Source organism: Triplophysa rosa, linkage group LG1 (assembly GCF_024868665.1).
Source record: "Triplophysa rosa linkage group LG1, Trosa_1v2, whole genome shotgun sequence".
Lineage (NCBI taxonomy): Eukaryota > Metazoa > Chordata > Actinopteri > Cypriniformes > Nemacheilidae > Triplophysa > Triplophysa rosa.
In genome coordinates this window covers 195,032-217,064 of record NC_079890.1, presented here as the reverse complement: position 1 = coordinate 217,064, position 22,033 = coordinate 195,032, and positions in this window count along the sequence as shown.

Genomic DNA, 22,033 nt, shown 5'->3' with positions numbered 1-22,033 from the left:
TATCACTCTCACCTGGTTTCTTCTGTGTGTGTGTGTGTGTGTGTGTGCGTGCATGCGTGTGTGTGTGTGTGTGTGCGTGCGTGCGTGCGTGCGTGCGTGCGTGTGTGTGTGTGTGTGTGAAAGAGACATCACCGAAGGCCAAATAAAATGAAGTCATAAATCTGATGAAAGTCTTTTGATAGGTGAGATCAGTGTGTGTGTGTGTGTGTGTGTGTGTGTGTGTGTGTGTGTGTGTGTTTGGGACGGTAATTTCATGTCTCCTCAGTGGTCCAGATGGAGTAAAAACGCCACCTCGAGGCTCTGAATATTTTCTTGAGACGTCACATACATCACAGTGGAGCTCTGAAGGAACGCTCAGATGAATAATATACTTTTATCAATCATTAACTTGAAAATGGACAATCTGTGTTTGTCAGCGGATGAAAGCATGAGTCTTCCTCCGGCCCACTGCTACAATGAAAAGGTTTTGCTTCACGTGTTTTGTGTCAAGCGTACGGTATTCTCGTCTTATGAGCGAATATTAAAAATCCACTGTGGCCCCTTATAGCGAGCGTGTCTCTGTAATATCCTCCTGTTATTACCCAAGCAAATCTTATTCCGTTGCGTTTTATTTGATCAATTGGTTTATTTTGTCACAGCGCTGCCCCGAATATGACCTGGGTTACACCGGTGGTCTGTCAAGGCTTTAAAGCAGAAATGTGTTCTCTCAGGCTCATTCATATGAATATCACAGCAGCGCTGTTCTTCTGGAACTCTGCGGAAACTTCTGGAATGAAACCTGTTCTGAGAAAGAAAGAGCACATGTGTCACAGCGGCAGGAGAAGAGAAGGGCTGTCAGCTTGGATTCTTTCTGACTGGATGAACAGCGAGTGTTTTGGGGTGTTTGTCAGAACTCTTACCTGCTCACACAATGAATGTCAGTGACTCTTGTGATCTGACGCGTACACGCTTTCATGGACGTGCTCCAGATAGGGAAAATGAAAGACATTTGGAATATTTACACGTGTATTCATGCAAGAGTTTGGAGTGAAATGTGAAGCAGCTTTGCACAGATGTTTCACCTCGAGCTATGAAGGCGCTGGACTGAATGTGGATCATCTGCTGTGTTTCATATACAGACTTCAGTGTTATACTGCAAACATGAACACTGTGTGACAGCAGAAATGAGAAGCAAACCTTACTTCAGTCAGGGTTTCGTTACAGAAATAATAGTATGCTATTGTTGGTGTCTGATTTCCAAACAGATCTACTCATCAAAAAACAATTTATCTAAATGTTGTTAAGTACTTACTAAAATATGACTGACACAGCAGCACTCTTCTGATCCAAAGTCAAAACAAAACACATATATAACAAACTCTTTCCACAAATCTTCAACATAAACAATAACCAGTCTTTCTCTTTTCTAAAACACACACACGCACGCGCACACACATAATGCAGTCTCATACAAAGCATGCTAGGAACTGCAAAACCTCCTCGACAATCACGTGAAAGTAACTTGTTAAAATGAAGTAGATTGGACGAGGATGACAACAGAGTTCAAGAAAAACAAAGAGAAGTCTCATTAACTCAATAGTTTGACATTCTTTTTTTGTCATAGTTTGTCACATAGTTTAACGTAAAACAAGGAATTAGAAATGTTTTTTAAAAGTTACCTATAGAACCCTAACTGTTGAACTCAGTATCGTGTGTTAACTTGATGATTCTTATTCTCACAGGTTTCTCACGGTCGGCACGCCCTCGTTCTCTTCAGTATGAGTTTTTATTGGTTTTGGACCATTTTAAGTAGCTAGGGGCTTTTAACAGGAAGTGTAAATTAGGGGATATTTTTTGTGAGGAGCTGCAGAGTCTGTTTGTAATGAGCGTACGGAGAAAAGAAATGAGAAACTGAAACACTTATTCGTTTTTCTGTCCGTGAAATAAATGGAATTGCATTTGGTGTTTAACAGTGGATGTCTGAAACAACACAGATTCATTTGTCTGTTTCTGTTCAATGTCACTGGATGCTGTCTTTCAGACACTGTGTCATGAACGCTGGGGGAAACATGGACAGACGACCCAAGTGCAGACAGCGGGTAAGGGGTTAACAAACAGACTTTAATTATAAATACAAAACATGAAACAAACCCCCCGTGGGGGTAACACAACAAAACAGCAAGGGAATAAACAAGAGGTAACAGGAACATGGACTAACTACACTAAACTAGACAAGACAAGACTAAATACAATACTAGACATAAACTACAACTAACTAAACTGGACCATACAGACCGGGAGGGTGACGACGGACAGACAAGGCAAAACGAACGGGCATTAAATAAGGGTGGAACAAATCAAGAGGGAACAGCTGACCGGCATGAAACAATAACGAGCAATAATGAGGAGACGAGAGGGCGGGAACAGAGACGAGACCGGAGAGAGTATGGCAAGCCGACAGGGCCAAAATTACCTCCCTCCACATGAAACATGGGGTTCCGTCATGGTTCTGCCTCATCATGTCATGTCTTTCTTGGTCTTGTGGCAGGACCATGACACACTGTTCACGTATTCTCTGTAACTATGCTTATATTTTACGAGGTCATAAGTCAAGGTGTGTTTTTGTTGAAACGTGGTGCTTTGAGCGTGAGGAGGCAATGGGTTTTATCATCGTAACATCTGCACATTCTCATAAGATGTGAATAAAAGCCGCGGGCGTCTGAGCGCAGACGCTTTGCAGTGTGTCAGTGGAGACAGAAGCGGGCTGTGTTCTCATCCATCTGATATCAGACACGCCCTCTCTGCCAGCCGCTGCCCCAGGCGCCATCTGATTGGCTCTTCTGCATTTGAATGATTTCTGTGTCTGTTTGGTCTCAGAGGTAAACATGAGAATTACACGTCCGTCTCCTAGCAACCACGGAGCACATTGAGCATTAGTTCTGGAGTCGAGTACATCACATGTGTTTATGAGTGTAAATGTGACTTTATAAACCCTGTGAAGAAGATGAACGCTCTCTATAAAAGTGTCTCGAGACGCCTGAATGATACGCAAACATCCCCTGATCTATAAAATGAAACTTCTGTTATCGTTTTTACTTGAGGTACAAATCAAATGTCAGTTTTCTCCTGGTGTGTGGAATTCTAGATTCACCTGAGATATCAGCTCATCTCATCTCCGGTTCTGAGTGCGATAAGGAAATGTTATTTCTAGAGATGATACCACTATGCCAACGTCCGTTTCATTAAGCAGTATAACAGCCTGATTGTGAAATATGTGCTATTGTCTAATTGTAGCCGCATTGAAAAGGAGATGTTGGCGAGTGTTTTCCAGTAAGCGAGTGTGTAGTGTGTAGACTAGCAGGAAGACTGCCAGCTTTCTCTGAAAAATGACTGTGGCTTTGCTCGGAGGGTCAGGTAGGCAGCTGGTACTCCGTGTCTCCTGATGTCCGTCATCAGCCCTGGCAACCAAACCTCTGGCACGATATTCACGACAACCGTCCATCCGTGCACAGCTGGCACAGAGCGGGGCGAGCCATCACTGGGGAATTCTCCAGGACTCAGTTGTTATTAGAGAGATGCGCATGAATTTTCATGTGTCGTGTAACACAGAACATAGAGATTCTGCGGTGCATTTCTCAGCCACCACACTGACAGAACTAATCTGATCAATATGTAAGAGCTACTCAACAACCCGTTCTACCTGAAACATTACACTTTCTCTCTTTGTGGTTGTGCTACGAAGCTGAATTTCCATTGGAAGATGTTGCCCTGCCAGTTCCGCAACTCATATGTGTTTACAGCTCCATTAAGAAAACATCATCGGCGGTGGTCATTTCTCTTAACCAGAGATATGTCTTGACGTCAGCGTGATACCAAACTATTTCAAATGTTGAATGTGATGCTAATATTGCTGTTGCAGTTGAAAACAATGGCTTTAAGAACAGAGACACCAGTAAACGGTTTACATGACTTTCATCAGCTGGTGAACTGTGACTGTATATTCTTGTGTTAGTTACATTGCAGACGGTATTAAGGTCGGCAGCGAGAGATGATGTTTATTCTCATCCTCACAGGAGTTCACGCAGAGCTGCAGTCATTTGTAATGGAGGCACAGCAGCGCCACGGGCATCCACTTCCACATGAGTCCAAGGTGACCCGGCTCTGGACTAAAGCACAGCTGACCTCATGCAGCGTGTTGGTCATGTTCCCAAATTAAAAGAGACCTCATGAAGGTCAGACCTCTTTACTGCCTTAAAACATCTACAAACCAACATACGAGATAACTGTCAACACAGTTTAAAAGAAGTCTACTAGCACACTCGAATCAACGTTTTTGTCATGCTCTTTTCGTCAGGGTGGCACAGGTAGAGCATCTCAGGTAAAAACCATCAGGTGTTTTCATTCTGTTCAGAGTCCAACGCGCCCATATTTATCCAGGTGATTATCTCCACACGAATGCACTAAATGAAACACATGTATGTCATTTATCTGTCCCGCTTCTGTATGATGATTTGGATAAAAGCTACATGTGTGAATACACAATAGAAATGTTTTCATTATACTGTTCAATTAAATGAATATAACAGTTTAGTATATTTAATACTACTTAGCAAAAATGCTTCTAGAAGCACCGTGTTGCACAGAAGTGTGAGGTATTCGTGGAATCAGACATGAGTTCATGTTCTTCATAGAGCTGAAACCTCACGACAGCTTCACAGCGTGTGACTATCAGTCTAATATATCAGTTCAGCTTCAGAGAGACAGATAACATCTTCCTTCATCTCGGCTCTTTCAAAACTTCTCTGTGTGCGTGTGCGTGTGCGTGGTTACAGTGAAAATCTCTTGTTTGTGCTTCTCTTTGCTTCAACAGTCCAAATCCTCTTTTGTGGCAGTAGAATTCATTTCTGAATTAACGTTCATGTTGCTATTACCTTTCTCTCTTTTGTGTTGAGCAGAATAACAGTTTCAGTCTCTATTTACTCTCACTGTATAAACATCAACATTACTCAACTATAAAGAACTAAAGTTAAAAGAAAACTGTGGAAGAATCTCTCATGTCAGGTCAGGTTTTTCTTCTTCTAGTAGTGTTTTATGGCGGTTGACAGGTCATCTTATGGTGTATTACCGCTGACCACTGGACCGGAGTGTGGAGCATTACGAGAATAAGATTATATTCAACTTGATACTTTACAATCATGTATTTTTAAGGTAGTTAAGAATTTAACTAATGGACGTTTGATTTATTTGGGAATAAACTGTTATAATCCTGCTTCCAATTACATTAAATCAACAAAACAACAATGCCTAAATGGATAAAATTGTTCTTCTGGACGCGTTGAAGAATGGTGCAGAAGGGGGGAAAGGTATTCTCATGCCTTTAAAGAGTTAAGGCTGACCCACTGGGGTCACATGGACCATTTCAACCAATGATGATTACATTGCTGACTATGGGGGGAGCTAGAAAGCTCTTGGACCTCATAAAAACCATCCTCATTTCTGTTCAGACGATAAACAAAGGTCCTACAGTTGTGAATCAACTTCACGGTGAACAAGTTATGACAGAATTACTATCCCTTTAAAATTTAAAAATGTATATTATGGTACCTTTAAAATACAGTTGTGTTTAATGTGTTTAATACTGAAGATATTAATGATGATTTTTCAATATAGGCTAATAAAACAGACTCTATTTGTCACAACTGACCACAAGGAAACAAAGCGTAACGTACACACACAGGTTTATTTCACAGGTAACAATCCAAACACAGGTAAGTAATCCACACACAGGCATCCGAACAGGTGAGTAATCCAAAACAGGCATCGACGCTGGTAGGTAATCCTCAAACAGGTTATTCATCAGTGTCTCATGGTGTCGAGAGAGAGAGAGAGGGCGAGAGGAAGACTCTCTCTTCTGTCACACACACGCGCGCAAACACACACACACACACCAAGTATTATGAGTCACTCTTGTAATAGTTCATCATTCATACAAGCAAGTGAATTATTTAAAGCTTCTGTAGGCCAGCAGGACAAACAAGCAGAAAAACAACTTGTCATCATCTTTGATCCTTTGGAGAAGCATCAGCAGGTGTGTACCCGTGTGTGTGTGTGTGTGTGTGTGTCCTTCTAAACCCTACAGAAGGTAGTAATAGCAGTCATTTTTGACCTTGTGGTGACACTTTTGGTTCTTTTGATGAAAACAGCTTCTAAGTGGCACTAAATGATGTTATTTGAACATATTAAAATACAGAAAGGTTTGCGTGAGGGATTGGTATAGGGCTAGCGTGACGGTTACAGGATACAATATACACTTTATACAGCGTATGTGTGTGTGCGTGCGTCTGTCTACTGTGGCGTCTCCGGCTCTGTGTGTTTTGGGATGGGATTCTATCAGGGATCAGATGATGTGCTGTGAGATATGAAATTAACATCCGTATCTCAGGGCTGCTGAGGGGGAACGCATCTAATCCCAGCCGTCTAATTTATTTCTTCATCAGATTTATGTCAAAATATGCATCCCGCAGATGCCAGCGTAGCTAAGAGCGCACCGCTTCAATCATCGCGCCCAGAAAGATGATAAATTAATAATCCCATGTTCACTAAAACGGAGGATTATTTGATATATATTTTATGATTAGGGTTTATAGGCGAGGTTGACGCTGGTAAGGAGGGTCATATTTCTGGGCAGTTACACGGGCAGCTACAACAATAAACTTCTACATCCCATAATTCCTGTGGTTTACTCTGGTTTGGAGGTGAATTATAACACACACTTAAACTCGCTCGATGCCGCCTGCAGCGCAGCAGAAGGTCCATCTTGTGTTGTGTTGTGATGAGGTGTTTCACTCGGACTGCCGCTCTAATCCTCTCTCACTGTGTTCTACTGATTTCTTCTGAGTATCAATGACACACGTGTTAAACAGGCCTTTAATTCTTTGGCTTTTTAAATGCTTTTTTTTCAAGTGCATGTAAACAGTAGAGACATTTGAACCACAGCAACGTTTTCATATAACTCTTTGGTGAAAGTAATTTAGTTCTGCGAATTCCTGGTTCATATACAGTAAATTAGTAATGCAGTTCTGTCTGCTTCTCGAATCTGATGGAATATTCCACCAGTATCATCAAGGGAACCTCTTCACTGAAACAGCTAGACAGCTAGCTAACACACACACACACACACACACACGCACGCACACACACACACACACACGCACGCATGCATGCACACACACACACACACCTAACCCACACTTACATATAAAATTGTGCAATGCGTGTACATGTGATAGAACTTCCTTACATTATCATAATATATCAATCACAATTTAACTCCCAAGAATCAATATGATGTTAACACATAATAAGAATGCTTACAGATAGTAAATAAACCTACAGGCATAGCTTTCTCCAAGGCAAAGATTGTTTGAGTGCTGAACCGAAACTGATGCTGCACGTTGACTGTTGAGATCTAAATCAACACTGTGCATGTATGGAAGAAGAACAAAGTTAAATACTGGAAAAGGTCACTAATGGGCATAACACAAACTTATGAAAGTAACATACGCACATTGGCAGTGTCTCTTAGAGCAGGGGTTCCCAAACATTTCAGCCCACGACCGCCAAAATAACAGTGCACTGACTCGAGACCCCCACTATCCTCGGAGGTGGTTAAAGTATACAAACGTTGCACGCAAATGCGCACATTCACCTATTCTACCCAAACGCGCATAATGACAACACGAAAGAGCACAGTCTAACATAATATTATTGTATAGTTATTTACTCATTACTTTACTTGTTGTTATACACAAACTATGAACTATTACTACAGATGGTCAAATTTCATCAAACTGATTGGCGTGCTGATGGTTGCGCCTCTTTTGGTACCTGAGGACGATGGCCCCTCTGACCGCGGCGCTTCTCCGCCCTCCTCCTCTGGCCTGCCTGCGTTGTCTTTGGTCGATATTAATCAACGTTTCATTTCCACAAATAAGAACATCCTAAACTTAAAGCCTGAAAAATAATCTGCGTGCACATGGACCTGTTTCACGTGGTGCTGTAAATGGACTTGCTGCACTAACCTAATGCGGTCGCTAATGTGGTTAATGTGATGTAATCACCTCAGGGGTCATGATCGAGGGGGGGATTCCTAAGGCTGATGTCTTTTTATTTGCCAGGTTCTATTTTTAACTTGACTAATATTTTCATATTTTGTTTCACTTATTGAACACATACGCTATTTCTAATAATACAAAAAATGATTTCTGGAAATCATCTTGTGACCCCCTGGGGGGTCACCCCCACTTTGGGAACCCCTGTCTTAGAGCATTTTGGGCTGGAATTCCTCTGGCCTGATCACAGCCATGCTGATATACAGCCCCATCACACGACCACGACTACGAGAGCGATATTGCATTTATACAACAGTTCAACGGCACAAGTGTGTAGATAAATCAGAAACGACATTGTGTCTTTACCCTCCATTTTTAAAGGAAATGGGGAACTACTTCCTTCCGCCACAAATTCCAGCCCAGTTTAACAAACCTCCATTACTAATTTCAAACGTCACTTCTTTTAGTTGCTTTTAGTTTATGTCAAATCTAAACTGCATTTTGTGGTAACAGCACAACCCTGAGAAAAGCTTTCATCATTGACATCACTCACTTTAGAAGACAAAAAAAGGCTTTAGAAATGAACAAGCACTGAATATCAACATCATTTGATATTCAAAGTTAGTATCACTAAGGTACACACTGTATTATACCATCTATTCTATATATTTCAGAATTTTCCTTTTTTCCTGTTTGTTTCCTAATTACTGTATTCATAGGTTCATACCATAAAGCTGCCTTGAAACGAAACTGTGAAGAGCGCTATAGACATACATCAAACTGAACCACTCGTCAGTATTTGTGTGTTTTCTTTATGTTTACATTTAATGCAGCGTTGTTAAATGTGTAGTATGTTATACATCAGAGAAAAGATAACCTTCTTCACAAATATGAATTCATGTTCTTCTTTCAGCTGAGATGTGTACACCGGCGTCCTCTCGCTTCAGTCGTCGCGTACAAACGACACGCCCGAGGGCAGATGAGAGTCTCGCTCGGCCTCCATTTTGTTTTCAGAGCAGAAAGAGAAAAAGCTTTTAAAAATTCCAGCTGACAACACAGAAACACGTCGCCTTTCTCTGAGCAACGTCCAAAAGCCGTGGAGGAGGGAAATGGTGCTTTAAATTGCTTCTCTTTTATCTCTTTCTCTCTCTATCCCTCATTTCCAGCTCCTGTCGAGCATGTCGGAGAACATGAGCTGTTTTTGCACTGGAGACGTTGTACAGGTTCACCGTTAAACTCTTTGCGCACTTTTCATAAATTCACGTGAAGCGAGCCGCATCACATCAGAAATCAATCTGTAAAACCGGACCATGGCTATAAAGCTGCAGAGATCTGTGTTTTCAAGTACTATCGGATCAAATCAATGCAGAAATAGTCTCTAAAGCTAACTGGGACACATCGACCTGCACACATTTAAAGCAACAGTTCACATGAAAGTGTTCATTTTAACACATATGATTGTGAAGGATCTGGTCCTGGAGCATTTTCTGTCAGGAAAAAAATTCCAATCATGCTTTGAAAAATGTGAATATAAGAAAAGAATGACCAGTATTTCTAAACAAAACATCCATCTGAATTACTATAGGGCTTTCACGATGTGTTGTGATATTAAAGGAATTCTTTCAATTCTGTCATTATTTCCACGCCCTCTTGTTCAAACCTTTTTGACTTTCTTTTTTCTGCAGAACACAAAAGAAGATACTTTGAAGAATGTTGATCACAGGAAACCATTGGTCCCTTTGACTTGCATTGGTTTTGTTGTCATACAGTAGAAGTCAATGGGGATCAAAGGTTTTTGGTTACCAACATTTCAAATGTAAATGATGACAAATTTGACTTTTGAGGGTGAACTATTCCTTTAAAAAACATGATTATGTTAATACTACATTCATGATATTATTGTATATCAACGTAAACACAACATAAGCTAAATTTGAAAATAATCTGAAATAGATTATCTGAAATAGAATATCTGAAATATTTCTAAATTTGAAATAGATTTCATGATAATATTAATAGTCATTGTGAAATCTTTTGCCTTATCATGATTTTGTAATCGTGCAACACATTAGTGCAATAAACCAGTTCACAACTAAAAACATACACTCACTGGACATGTCTGAGAACTTCTAGAAGTGTTTTTCCAGTCGGTCAAACAGACAGCGAGGTGTTGCGTAAGATGAAAGTCATCTGTTTGAGGTCATTCACGTCTGTGAGCATCTCTTGAAGACGCTGTCCTTCATTCAGGACATTAGTCCAGGAGTAATTCTTTACCTCCTCAACACCACTTGCGTTATGTCCACATGGAAATCATTTACAGACGCTGTCATCCTGAAGCTTTATGTGAAGTCCTGATTATCTTCTCTTCAGATGATCACCAGCTTTACAAACAAGACATTTATGAGTTGATCTGATCAAACTAGCACTATACAGTACGTACTGCTTCTTCCAATGACCTCTTTCTTCAGGTTTTATAAACACGTGGTGACGGTTTGAAAGAGTTTTTGCAGTTAATCACAAACCATCAAGAGAGAATCGACCAAACATTTAGACGCTTTCAATGGGATTTTAGAGTTTGCGTCCATTTGTAACGTGCGTCTGTGATGGTGAAATAAATGGCTTCGCTTGGAATTTAATTCATTATTGTTGTTCAAATTACCCCCCGCCCGTCCCCTGTCATCCGCCCGCAGGCAAATTCTCAATGAAGTAATTGAATGAAATGATTTCCTCTTTCATTTTTTTATTAGCGGTTCAGGCAGTCAGGTGTGTCGCTATGCTTATTTCCTCAGACAATTAAAGATCCATAATTCATTGCAACAGGAAGTGAGCGTGCGTGCGGGGGGGTCTCATCTCGCGCGGACATGCTTGATTCTTCCGCGCTGATGAGAGGAATCATCCCGACGGGCTGCCAGAGAACAGCGCATGAAATCAATCCCTGAATGTATGTACATAAAAGATGAAGCTTTTAATTGCTTTTGGAATTCCAGTTTGTTTCATTTGGTGCCGTTCCACAGGATGAATCCATTAAAGGATTCATTTCATAAACCAACACAACATACTGCAGTCACTTTTTATAAACCATAACCAGGCGAATTCAGATCTTTTACAAAGTGAAGATGTGACATCAGTGTCCTTATAACATCTGGAGTGTGACAGTGATCCATAGATGAGGAAGTAAACTCTCCATGCCTACAGCTCCAGACACACGCTTGTTTTTCGACCACAGTGGGGATTTCTCACAGTATACCACGGCTATCCTGCTCGTGAGATTTTCTTTAAATGTGACATTATATATACTGAACTCTTGGAACCTTTCAGGAACCGTTCTTTGTTGGAGCAGGATTTTGTAATAAATGAAACACTTCCAAAGTATCCAAATCAAAAGATTATTCCAAGAATATTATCAGCACAGCTGCTTGATATTATATAATACTTACAGTGTGGAAAAGATCACTAACCCTAACCCTAACCCTAACCCTGTCCGCTCAATGTATTAATGAGACATGTTGTGATGTTGCTTGGTAACCACAAACATCAATCAGTTACACAGTATCTAGTCTCCGCCCACAGTAATCCAGTAATCTGATTGGCTAATTGGTATCTGAAGTACAGTTCTGGACGCGAGCGGTCAGTGTGACAGAAGACAATAGAGCTCATTATAATCAATGATGCTGTACACACTGGATCTCATGTGAAGTAGCTTTCTTCGGTAAATGCTCGGAAGTTCCTCTAACGTACTCGGACGTTTCTGCCTCTGATAACTGACTTCAGGTTCAACACAGACCAGTAAATGATGTTGATTTTACACAGCTGTATGTTTGGCATTTTTGAGCAGAACAGAAGTCTCACAGCTAACAGGCATTATAGTCATGTGCTCTTGGTGTTTGCCGTGGAGAAGATCTAAAACATTCTGTTCTGTGACTCCACGTGAAAGTGCTGATGGGTGAAGCTGTTATTATTTTTTCTGTTGTGTTCCATGTAGTGATCCTAGAATGATGCAGAAATTACACATTTCACCTTTGATGGGCACACCAGAGCAATCGGTGGATTTCAAATCCAGGTATAATAATTACTGCAGGTTTACAAATAAAGACTCGCCTCCTAAGATAACAGAATAATAAGGAGTAAAAAAAGTTATGAACAAAAAAACACTATCCGGGTTCCGCCTCATTGTGCTGTCTCGCAGTTGTTGTTGTTGAGTTGTGTAGGCCACAGAAACTCTGTGAGAACATTACAATTAAATCCCTGTAGATTTTAATTATAATCTGAGCCGTTGCCCTCAGGACTGCGTGCCGTGTAGAGACCCTGACAGCGTTTTAACCCACACACATGTCACGGTCCTGACAGAGGGCTTCCAGTGACGGGCAGAACGCTTTACAGATTATATTCTCCATAATTAGAGCGGAGGTGAATATGTGCTTATTAGCACAATTAAAAACAGCGAGACACACGATCACGCGCTCACAGCGACATTAACCCCGCAGGAAAACACTGGAGATGGGCGGATGTCAAAAATAGACTGGGTGAAGTTGGCTATACTTCGCTGAAGTTTTGACTGCTTGCTTTAAAAGAATGTCCTAAAGGACTTGAATAAAACTTAAAAGAACTTAATCCAACAATCAAACTCCTGCTTCTACTTTGGGAAGGATTTCTAACAATTGATTCATGTTATTCAGTCTGGGAATGAGAACGCACAGATTCCTGAGGTTGTGGCCAGAAAACACTTTTCATCTGAGTCGCATGACTAAATCATTTTTGGGCTGAATTATCATATGCAACTGCATCGTGTGAAAACAATATTCAACTCCTTTTTCTTGAACAAACTCTCTGCAGTTCGTAGAAATATTGTTTATGTATGCAAACAGATGTTTCATGTCTTTTCACGTCTCCTGATCTGTTATGAATTCTTCACTTACACAATTAAACACGTTAAAAGTGAACCTTGTCTGTCTGTTTTGTTTTATACCCTGTTTACAGTTTAAAACATTACCAGTGCGTCTTCATTTGTTTTACTACGGGAAAGTGTGCATTATGTTTTTTTACTCCCTTCCACACATATGAATGAATAAAGAAGAAGAAGAAGACAGTTTGTGTTTTTACTGCAAGTCACCAACTGGGTTAGGTGAGCAGAAATGCATTGTGGGAAAGCATGTGCTTCCAGTGCGGTTCTGGCTGTTTAAATAGAAAATCCAGAGAAACACATCAGTGGACAAAAGAGATATTGTTATTTTAATAAAGGGGAATTTCTGAAATTGGATCAACATAAAAAAACTTTCAGTAACATTGCTGAATTCTCATTACAATAACTACGGTGGCCCTGAACCGCAAGGCGGAAAAAAAAATTGCGGGGAGAAAAATAAAAACAGTGTCCTAGACCCTTTCTGAGCCTAAGTCCGAAGACTTTCTCTCTCTGTCTCTCTCTGTCTGTCAGATTTTTTCTGCTCTCCTTGAAACTTTTTTTTTCGCTCTTCAAAAATTTTTTTTTGCTCTTCAAAACTTTTTTTCTCGCTCTTCAAAAAAAATTTTTTCGCCCTTCAAAACTTTGTTTTTCGCTCTTCAAAACTTTTTTTTCGCTCTTCAAAACTTTTTTCCTCCAAGAGCAACACAAGTGAGAAAAAATATGATGGCTAGCTAACATTAGCATGCGGTACCAACTTCGGCCAGCAGGTGTCACTATCAGTATGCATGAAATCCAATGCCTGACCACCTTGTATAAAACAATTACGCGTTCTATGAAGTTCAGAGGACTTTATCAGGGTCCTATTTACTTTTAGCAATACCAATTGACATTTCAGACCGGGCAGAGTGTGGTATTCAGCAGGTTTAAAAGCAAAATGATTTGATTATTGTAGCCTATACTGTGTGAGGGAGGTGTTTTTTAGAGGGTTCTGCATCTGAACAGCTGGAGTTGGTTTTAGTTGTATATTAATCTAAACAAGCGCGACGGTGGTGAGCCTCTCGCTGTCCCGTTTGCCCATCCCCAAGTCTTCTTTTGTTAACCCCTTCACTGCCGCTGCCTGCATCTGGGTTCTTCCTGCCACCCTCGTGACAGAACGCAAGAGCCATCACTGAACCCAGCAGGCAGCATGAACGCTGGACGGTCTCACCTAGCTCGCCTCCTCTGTGGAGTTCGCCAGGGGAGCGAGAGTGTGGATGAGTATGTGGACAGGTTCCTGGACGTCGCCGAGAATGGCGTCTTCGGGGAGGAGGAACTCGCGGTGCTTTTTAACTCCGGTCTCAGGGATCCACTTTCGCGGGCGGAGATGAGGGCGTTGAGGCCGCTGGACTTCGACGCCGTGTGGCTGTCCGCCGCGGAGCGATCGGAGTCCATGGTCTCAGCACTTACCAGCTACCTATCTCCGCTGGTCACGATACCTGAGGGTGGTTCCCTGCAGATCGGGGTTGTGGGCACCGCCACGCCATCCTCCTCACCTTCTGCAGCCTCTCCACCGTCCACCAGCCTCGTTGGCAAGCGGGGGAGGCGAGAATCCTGGGGGTCCACATCTGAGGAGTCCCAGCCAGAGCCAGCCGTGCCGTTTGCCTCTTTCCTTCAGCCGACCTCCAGGCGGGTGGCTCGGCTGAAGAAGAAGTGTCAGCGGAGGGCGGCGCTGGCCTCTTCCCAGCCGGTGCAGCAGCCGGCATCCCAGCCAGCGTCAAGCCCTCTCCAGCCAGCCTTCCAGCCGGCGCAGCAGCCGCCCTTCCTGCCGGTCTTCCAGCCGGTGTCCCAGCCGGTGCAGCCGGCGTCCAGTCTGGTAACCAGTCCGGTTTCCAGTCCAGTGTCCAGTCCGGTGATCCAGCCGGCGCCCAGTCCGGCGTCCAGCCTGGCGTCCCAGCCGGTGCAGCCGGAATCCAGTCCGGTGCACCGGTGTCCAGTCCCGTGTCCAGTCCCTTGTCCCGTTCGGTGCAGCAGCCGGCGTCCCGTTCGGTGCAGCAGCTGGCCTTCCAGCCGGCCTTCCAGCCGGCGGCCAGCCTTGTCCCCCAGGACTTCCTCCCCGAAGTCCCCCAGGACATCGCGCCCTCGAGCGCAGCCGGGGACTAGGACTGTTCCCCCCACAAGCCCTTGTCTGTCCCCACCCCCCCCCCATTTTTATTATTTTTGTTGTCCCACCCCAACCCAGTAATTGTATTTTCTGTATTGCCCTTGGTTATGTTGTCTATGTGTTGCCCTTGGTTATGTTGTCTATGTGTATTTGGTTCTTGTCTATGTCCCAGTCTGTCATGTCTTGTTTGTCAACCCCTTGGTGAACACCTGGGGGTGTTCATTAAGGGAGGGGGGCTCTGTCACGGTCCTACCTTCTTGTTTATGAATTCCTAGTCGTGTGGCAGGATCGGGACAGAGCCCTTAGGTTTTATGTGAGAAAGCCATGAGATGTTTGTTTTTTACTTCTCATGTGTTTTCTCGTGTCTTGTCATTGGCCCCGCCCCTCTTGTTTCATGTATTGCTTCCCTGCCATGTCTAATGTTTCCCACCTGCCCTGTGTCATTATCCCTCGTTTGTCTTACCCTATTTAATGCCCTCTTGTTTCATTGTCCTGTGCTCTTGCGTTGCATGTGTATGTGCTTGTGGAGTATACCTTGTCTTTTGCTGCGCCTAGTCAGTATACCTTGCTTTGTTTTATCCCCTGCCTCTTGTCGTGTATGTTATATATTCTTCTCCGTCATTTAATCAGTAAGTTTGAGCTATCCTGTTTTCTTGTTTTGACCCCTTGTGGGAAGTCTTTTTTTTTGTTTCCATTTGAGTTACTATCGTGTCTTGTTTCCCTCCATTGCGGGGTTTTGTTTTGTTATTAAAGTCTTCTTTTGTTAACCCCTTCACTGCTGCTGCCTGCATCTGGGTTCTTTCTGCCACCCTCGTGACAAATAACTATGACATTCCTGTGCAGCATCAAATTAACAGGATGTTCATTTCAAAGTAATCACTGGACAGAATGTTATCAAACTCTGTGCGGAAGTCTGGGTAAGAATTGTAAGTATATGGTCAATCAAGAGTAGCTTCACAAGTATGAGCAACTGGTCTTCTGCTGAGGCCAGATTCTGCATTGAAGCTTACCTTAATTTGATCAACACATATGACAGAAGAACCTGTACAGAAGCGTAGAATTTTTTCTGCTTTGCTTTGGTCAGCATTTCTGACATAACGTTGCAGATGATTGAATACTGTCTGTTCTTTCTGAGAGCGAATCATCTGTGTTGATTGAAGTAGCTGTACTACCTTTTTTCCAGTCGCCTTCTTTGTGTCATACAGAGACAGTAGACTTTCCTGGTCTGGTACTTTGAGCAGTGCAAATTGCATGGTTTTGGAGAAGCAATCTATTATGTATTTGGGCTCTTGAAGAATTGCTTTATGGGCCATTGTTTGGATGGCAACTTCCATGTTGTTTTTCGGAGGGATGCAGTGAGAGCCCATTCTTGTGAAGAGGTCAAGCAAATCCTCTTCATCACATTCCTCCAGTGTGCCTTGAGGATCCTTTGCAACAGCAGATCGTTCAGTCACAGAAAGGTAGTTGTGGAAAGAGGACATCAGGACATCGTCGCTGACCGCGAGTCAATTCCATGCATGCATGCTAAAATGAAAGCACTGGAAAGTCTAATTGGTAGTACACCGAGGTCAAGTAATCCTTTTACCCATATCCTTCCTACTGCTTCCCATTCAACTTCAGAGAAGTCTGGCCTCAGTCTAGGAATCCGTTCATCTTCCCCTTCACACTGTTCGAGGAACTGATCCCAGAATGCAGTATAAACTTCTCTGGACACTCCAGCATCATCTACAGCACTCTCATTCACAAAGTCCATTTTCAGAGTTGATTTAATTATGTTGCTATCCACGAACACAGCTAAAAGATCTTCTACAACCTTTACCCTGTGTATAAAAGCATGCACATCTTTTGGATTTTCTATGTTTCCAGATGACATTGGATGAGAAAGGTGGTTTCTTGCATGTGGCACATCTGGTGGTGAAGGAATTTCACTACCCATCTAGAAAAAGACCATTTACAACGATTATTTCAAGATTTCTTTACATTTTTCAAATAATTAGTTAAGTTAAAAAAATTACAGCCTCATACTGTTCAATCTAAACAACATTTTCTGTTGTGTCACTCTAAAATAGCACATTTATATATAATTAGGCAAATTACAAATTAAACAATTACACTATTGTGGATAAAAATGTGGAGTATTTTAGTTTAGTTTCAAATTTCCCCATTATGTTTTTTTCAGTTAACGATTTTTTTGTAGTTTCTGTTAACAAAGGTACATTGGAGTTAACAATGGAGTGTTGACTAAAAGGGACACTTTACCCCAAAATGAAAATTCTGTCATCATTTACTCACCTTCGCGTTGTTCCAATTCTGTATAAATGTCTTTGTTCTGATGAACACAGAGAAATATATTTGGAAGAATGCTTAACCAGACAGATTTTGACCCCCATTGACCCCCATAGTAGGAAAGAATACAATGGCAGTCAAAAGTGCCCCAGAACTGTTTGCTGTCCTACATTCTTCAAAATGTCTTTTGTGTTCAACAGAACAAAAAATATATTTTTCCTACTATGGGAGTTAATGGGGGCAAAATCTGTCTGGTTATAAGCATTCTTCCAAATTTCTTTCTACATCAGAACAAATAAATGTATACAGATTTGGAACAAGTACAACTGGAAGGTCAGTAAATGATGACAGAATTTTCATTTTTTGGTGAAGTTTCACTTTAAGTTGAAGTAAGATACAGTTTCAGTCCAAATTATTTGTAATCGCATAGCCAAATATTTTACAAATGCTCCTTTTGTATTTTACAAAAGAACGTAAAAGACATACGGTGTAGAAAACAACAGTAACAATTTTTATTTAGAACTGGTTTCAGCCCCTCAATCATGAACTTCGTTAATTATAACATCACACGTTTTAGCAAAGTTTCTTATTCTCATGTACAATATATTGGGCCTCATTTATCAATCAAACGTAGAAATTATCTTACGACAGGATTCACATGTGATTCATCAAACATTCAATGCTACCAATCTCATTGTACGAATGATCTTACCTTGATAAATGAATCGATCATAAAAATCAATCGTAATTTACATATCATGCCCCAATAAATTCAGGGTGTAGACGCCTTCCCCTTGATTTTGTGACACGGAGAAACGTAATCCGGAGAAAAAGAGGAACTTTTACGATTTAGTTATGCAAACTTTAACCTTGAAAAGCGAAATCATAAGATGTGAAAAACAGTCTGTAAAGAGATCACTGCTGCGGGCAACAGTGAACCGAACTCAAGCTGAGGTTTGTATTTTTTATTGGATATTTATGTTTTGTAAAAATGACCGCAAATAATTTATTATTATTGTTTCACTATTATTTTTACACTGAAAGTATTGGTATTGCTTTAAATTACTTTGTTTGTAGCCTAGAATGGCTTTAAATTGGAACAAAATTAATCTGACATCAGTTTTAAAGAACTTTGTTTGAGTTACATTCCTGTGTTAATGTAAAAACGAATGTAGGTGTAAATTATGCCCTATTGATCATTTTTGCGGTGCAATTAAATGTGTACTAAATGTGTAAATGTTTTTTATATTTAAAAAAAATTAGGTGAAGAGAAAATTGTCTGTGGCAGAGGAGACTGATGCATGTTTCTAAACGGGATCTAATGCTGCTAATCTTGCATTTCAGGCTATTTAAATCAAGTGTAACGGAGGCCTGCTAGTGAAGAGCTGTGCAGTGTGTAAACCTCACTCCCCGACCAACAGAGACGCTCTAGCGACAGACGCTAGATACTGCGGTCTTTAGCCTCCTCGTTAGAGCGCCCGTCTCCCATCTGAACCGACGCCGGTTCGAGGCCCGCGCAGAGCGGGGTGAGTAGTACCGGTTACACAAGCACACACAGTTTTATGTTTGCATCATTTATTGCTCTCTCTTTCAGACCTGTCAGAGTCTTCTGCCCCGGGTTCCCCCACAAACCAGAGCCTGCCACACAAAGCCAGGCATCCTCGAGCTGTGTGACCCAGTGCGCGTCTTCCACCCCCAAGCGAACATCGCACAAATAAAACATTAAATCATGCGTTTTGTCTGTTTTCATTAATGCATGTCAAACAAAGAAACGAACATCTTGCAAATATGTAAACTAACCAATTGCTTATAAATATATTGATTAGGCATATTGTAGTTTTTAACACGTTGTACTTTTAAATGTGCATTTTAAGTGTTGTAAATTAGAAGTAGCCTAAAATTTCATTAAAATGTTGTACACCTAAGCACCAGTTAACCTGGTAATTTCAAGCATTTAAATGATAATTAGGCTGGAAACGAAAATACTTTATTAATGTCACGAAAAAAAGAAATCGCATTGGAATCTATTTTTACATTCATTCTAAACGAAAAAAACAATCTATCTTTCTATTTGTCATTATTCCTTATCAGTTATCAAAAGGGTAAAGCATACACGGACCTTCGCCCTATCTCAAAACTTGCAAACACGAGCTGAGACCTGCCGTGAGATTTGATCGTGGCAACCGCTCACGTCCGATTTTTGGATAAATGCTCCTGGGTGGAAACTACCGTACTCCCAGTTTTCGGTCGTATACTCGTTTCATAAATGAGGCCCAGAGTGTATATGATTTACACAATCTTCGTCCCTTGTTTATTCCGTATTGTGTATTTTTGTATTGTCTTTCTAGACAAACAAAAGCCAAATCTTACGCAAAAATAGGCAATTCTGGTATTTGGAATCGATACTGCAGGTATTTTAGGAACGATTATCTATGATCCACATACAAAACATATTTTTGCCTCTCTTACCAGCAGTACAGGATTACTTAAAGGTGGTGATTGTACGTCTGTTCAGATTCAATTATCTCTGCATTCTGGAGGATTAATAAAGATGCAGAAAATGAAAGTTAGACACTCTGTCAGAAAAACACTTTATTTATAAAGTGCTATTTATTTAGCACTGTTAGTACAATTTGATAGGGTATTGTGCTGTTAATTAATCCTACATGTTTCTTTTATGCTGGTAGGATAATCTGACAGGGTATTTACAATGTAAACTTATTTTATGTGTTCTTTTTAAACTGGTAGGACTATCTGACAGGGTATTTTGCATTGTAAAATCATCCTACCTGTATATTTTGTCGATGTGGTTTAGATTGTAGCCTAAATTTTGCCCTGCGGTAGGAAAATCTGACGGGTAGGAGAATTCGACACACCACCTGGCCTGTGTTGTGCCGAATTTGGACTCCTTGCCAGATAACGACTCCCCTGATTATTGCTGCATGATTCTAATCCTATCCCTGATGTACACCGATCACTGTAGCGCAGCACGCGCATACTGTGTGCTGTTATATTAAACGCTCTGTACAGTAACGTTAATGAAAACAGGTCACATCAAAACAAAATGGCACTCGCACAAATTCTCCAAAATATATTTTGAGGTTAAACGGGTTACAGGTTTTGGGAGCATAAGCAACTATGGTCGCAATTTCGAGTAATGTATATGATACCTTATTAACGTTAGTAAATTCTGTAATAATTCTGATTCAACAAAGATGACGGTCTGTGGCTTGTAATTATATTTAGAACATAGCTTATGTGGCCATAGTATAATAGGNTAGTAAATTCTGTAATAATTCTGATTCAACAAAGATGACGGTCTGTGGCTTGTAATTATATTTAGAACATAGCTTATGTGGCCATAGTATAATAGGGCTATTTAATGTTTACACCCCTACAGACATACAAGTCAAGTTTTAATGAAACATTATACCTACCTTTTCCCTGTTCATGCGGATGATGCTGTCTTCTGGAACATGCCGTGACCTTAAAAACAGCTGAAGATCGTCCTCCATCGTTGAGCTACACCAAGTAATTGTTACAGTTTTATATTTGTACTCACGTCGAAGTTTGTATGTTTTGTCTAAACTGCGTACATCACATCCAAAATCACTCAGGTGATGCTGTGCAGGCGCACAGAAGTTACCGCGCAGAAGTCTCTCGCGAGAACACACGTTTCACAAGATATTTCATTAGGTTTTCTTTGCGAGATAACGCAAATATGTTTGCGAGAGAACGCAAAAGTTTTGCGAGATAATGCAAACATGTTTGCGAGAGAATCTCTCATGTCTCTCATGAACCTCTCATGTTTTTTCCACCCAATGTCCCTAAAAGGGCTCCGTAGGGAATCCTCATGCAATTTTAGCACCAATGTTCTTAGTTCTCGATGGGATATTTATGCATACGTTTCCCTTCTTAAAAATATTTGCATGGATATAGTACTATTGGGTCTGGGTATTTCACGTTGACATTTGATCAGTTCATGTTTTCTCTGGGCATTAAAGCCATTAGCTTGTCACAGAAATATCTCAGCGACAACCTGTCAACCATCCACAACAACCTAACAACTGCACCCCAGTGCACAAAAACAACAACACCTTAGCAACCACATATGAACAGATGAAAGCACAGCTCATATTTTCATCCAAAGCTCCAAAATCCTGTTTAATATTTACCTTCAAACTTCTCTCTAGTTGCAGTTTTATAGCCGTGCATGAAGAGTTATATTTAATTTTGACAATTTTAACAGCGTTCTGCACTTTTGCCCGAAAAATATAAAGAAAAGGTGGAGAAGCATCTTTCTGATGGCCACCTCAAACTGGCATCTGCAAATTACAGGCTGTTACGTTCTCTTAGCACCTATTAATTATATCAAAGATGAGAGCGGCCAGCAACACTGTGATTTATTACAACACTAACTTGTTGTGTCACTCTAGGGACAGAGGGAGGGGTGAACGACAGGAGAGAGAGAGAGACAGCAAAAGACCTGAGCAACTCTCCTGATACAGACAGACAGACAGACAGACAAACAGAAAGAGAGAGAGAGAGAGAGAGAGAGAGAGAGAGAGAGAGAGAGAGAGAGAGAGAGAGAGAGAGAGAGAGAGAGAGAGAGAGAGA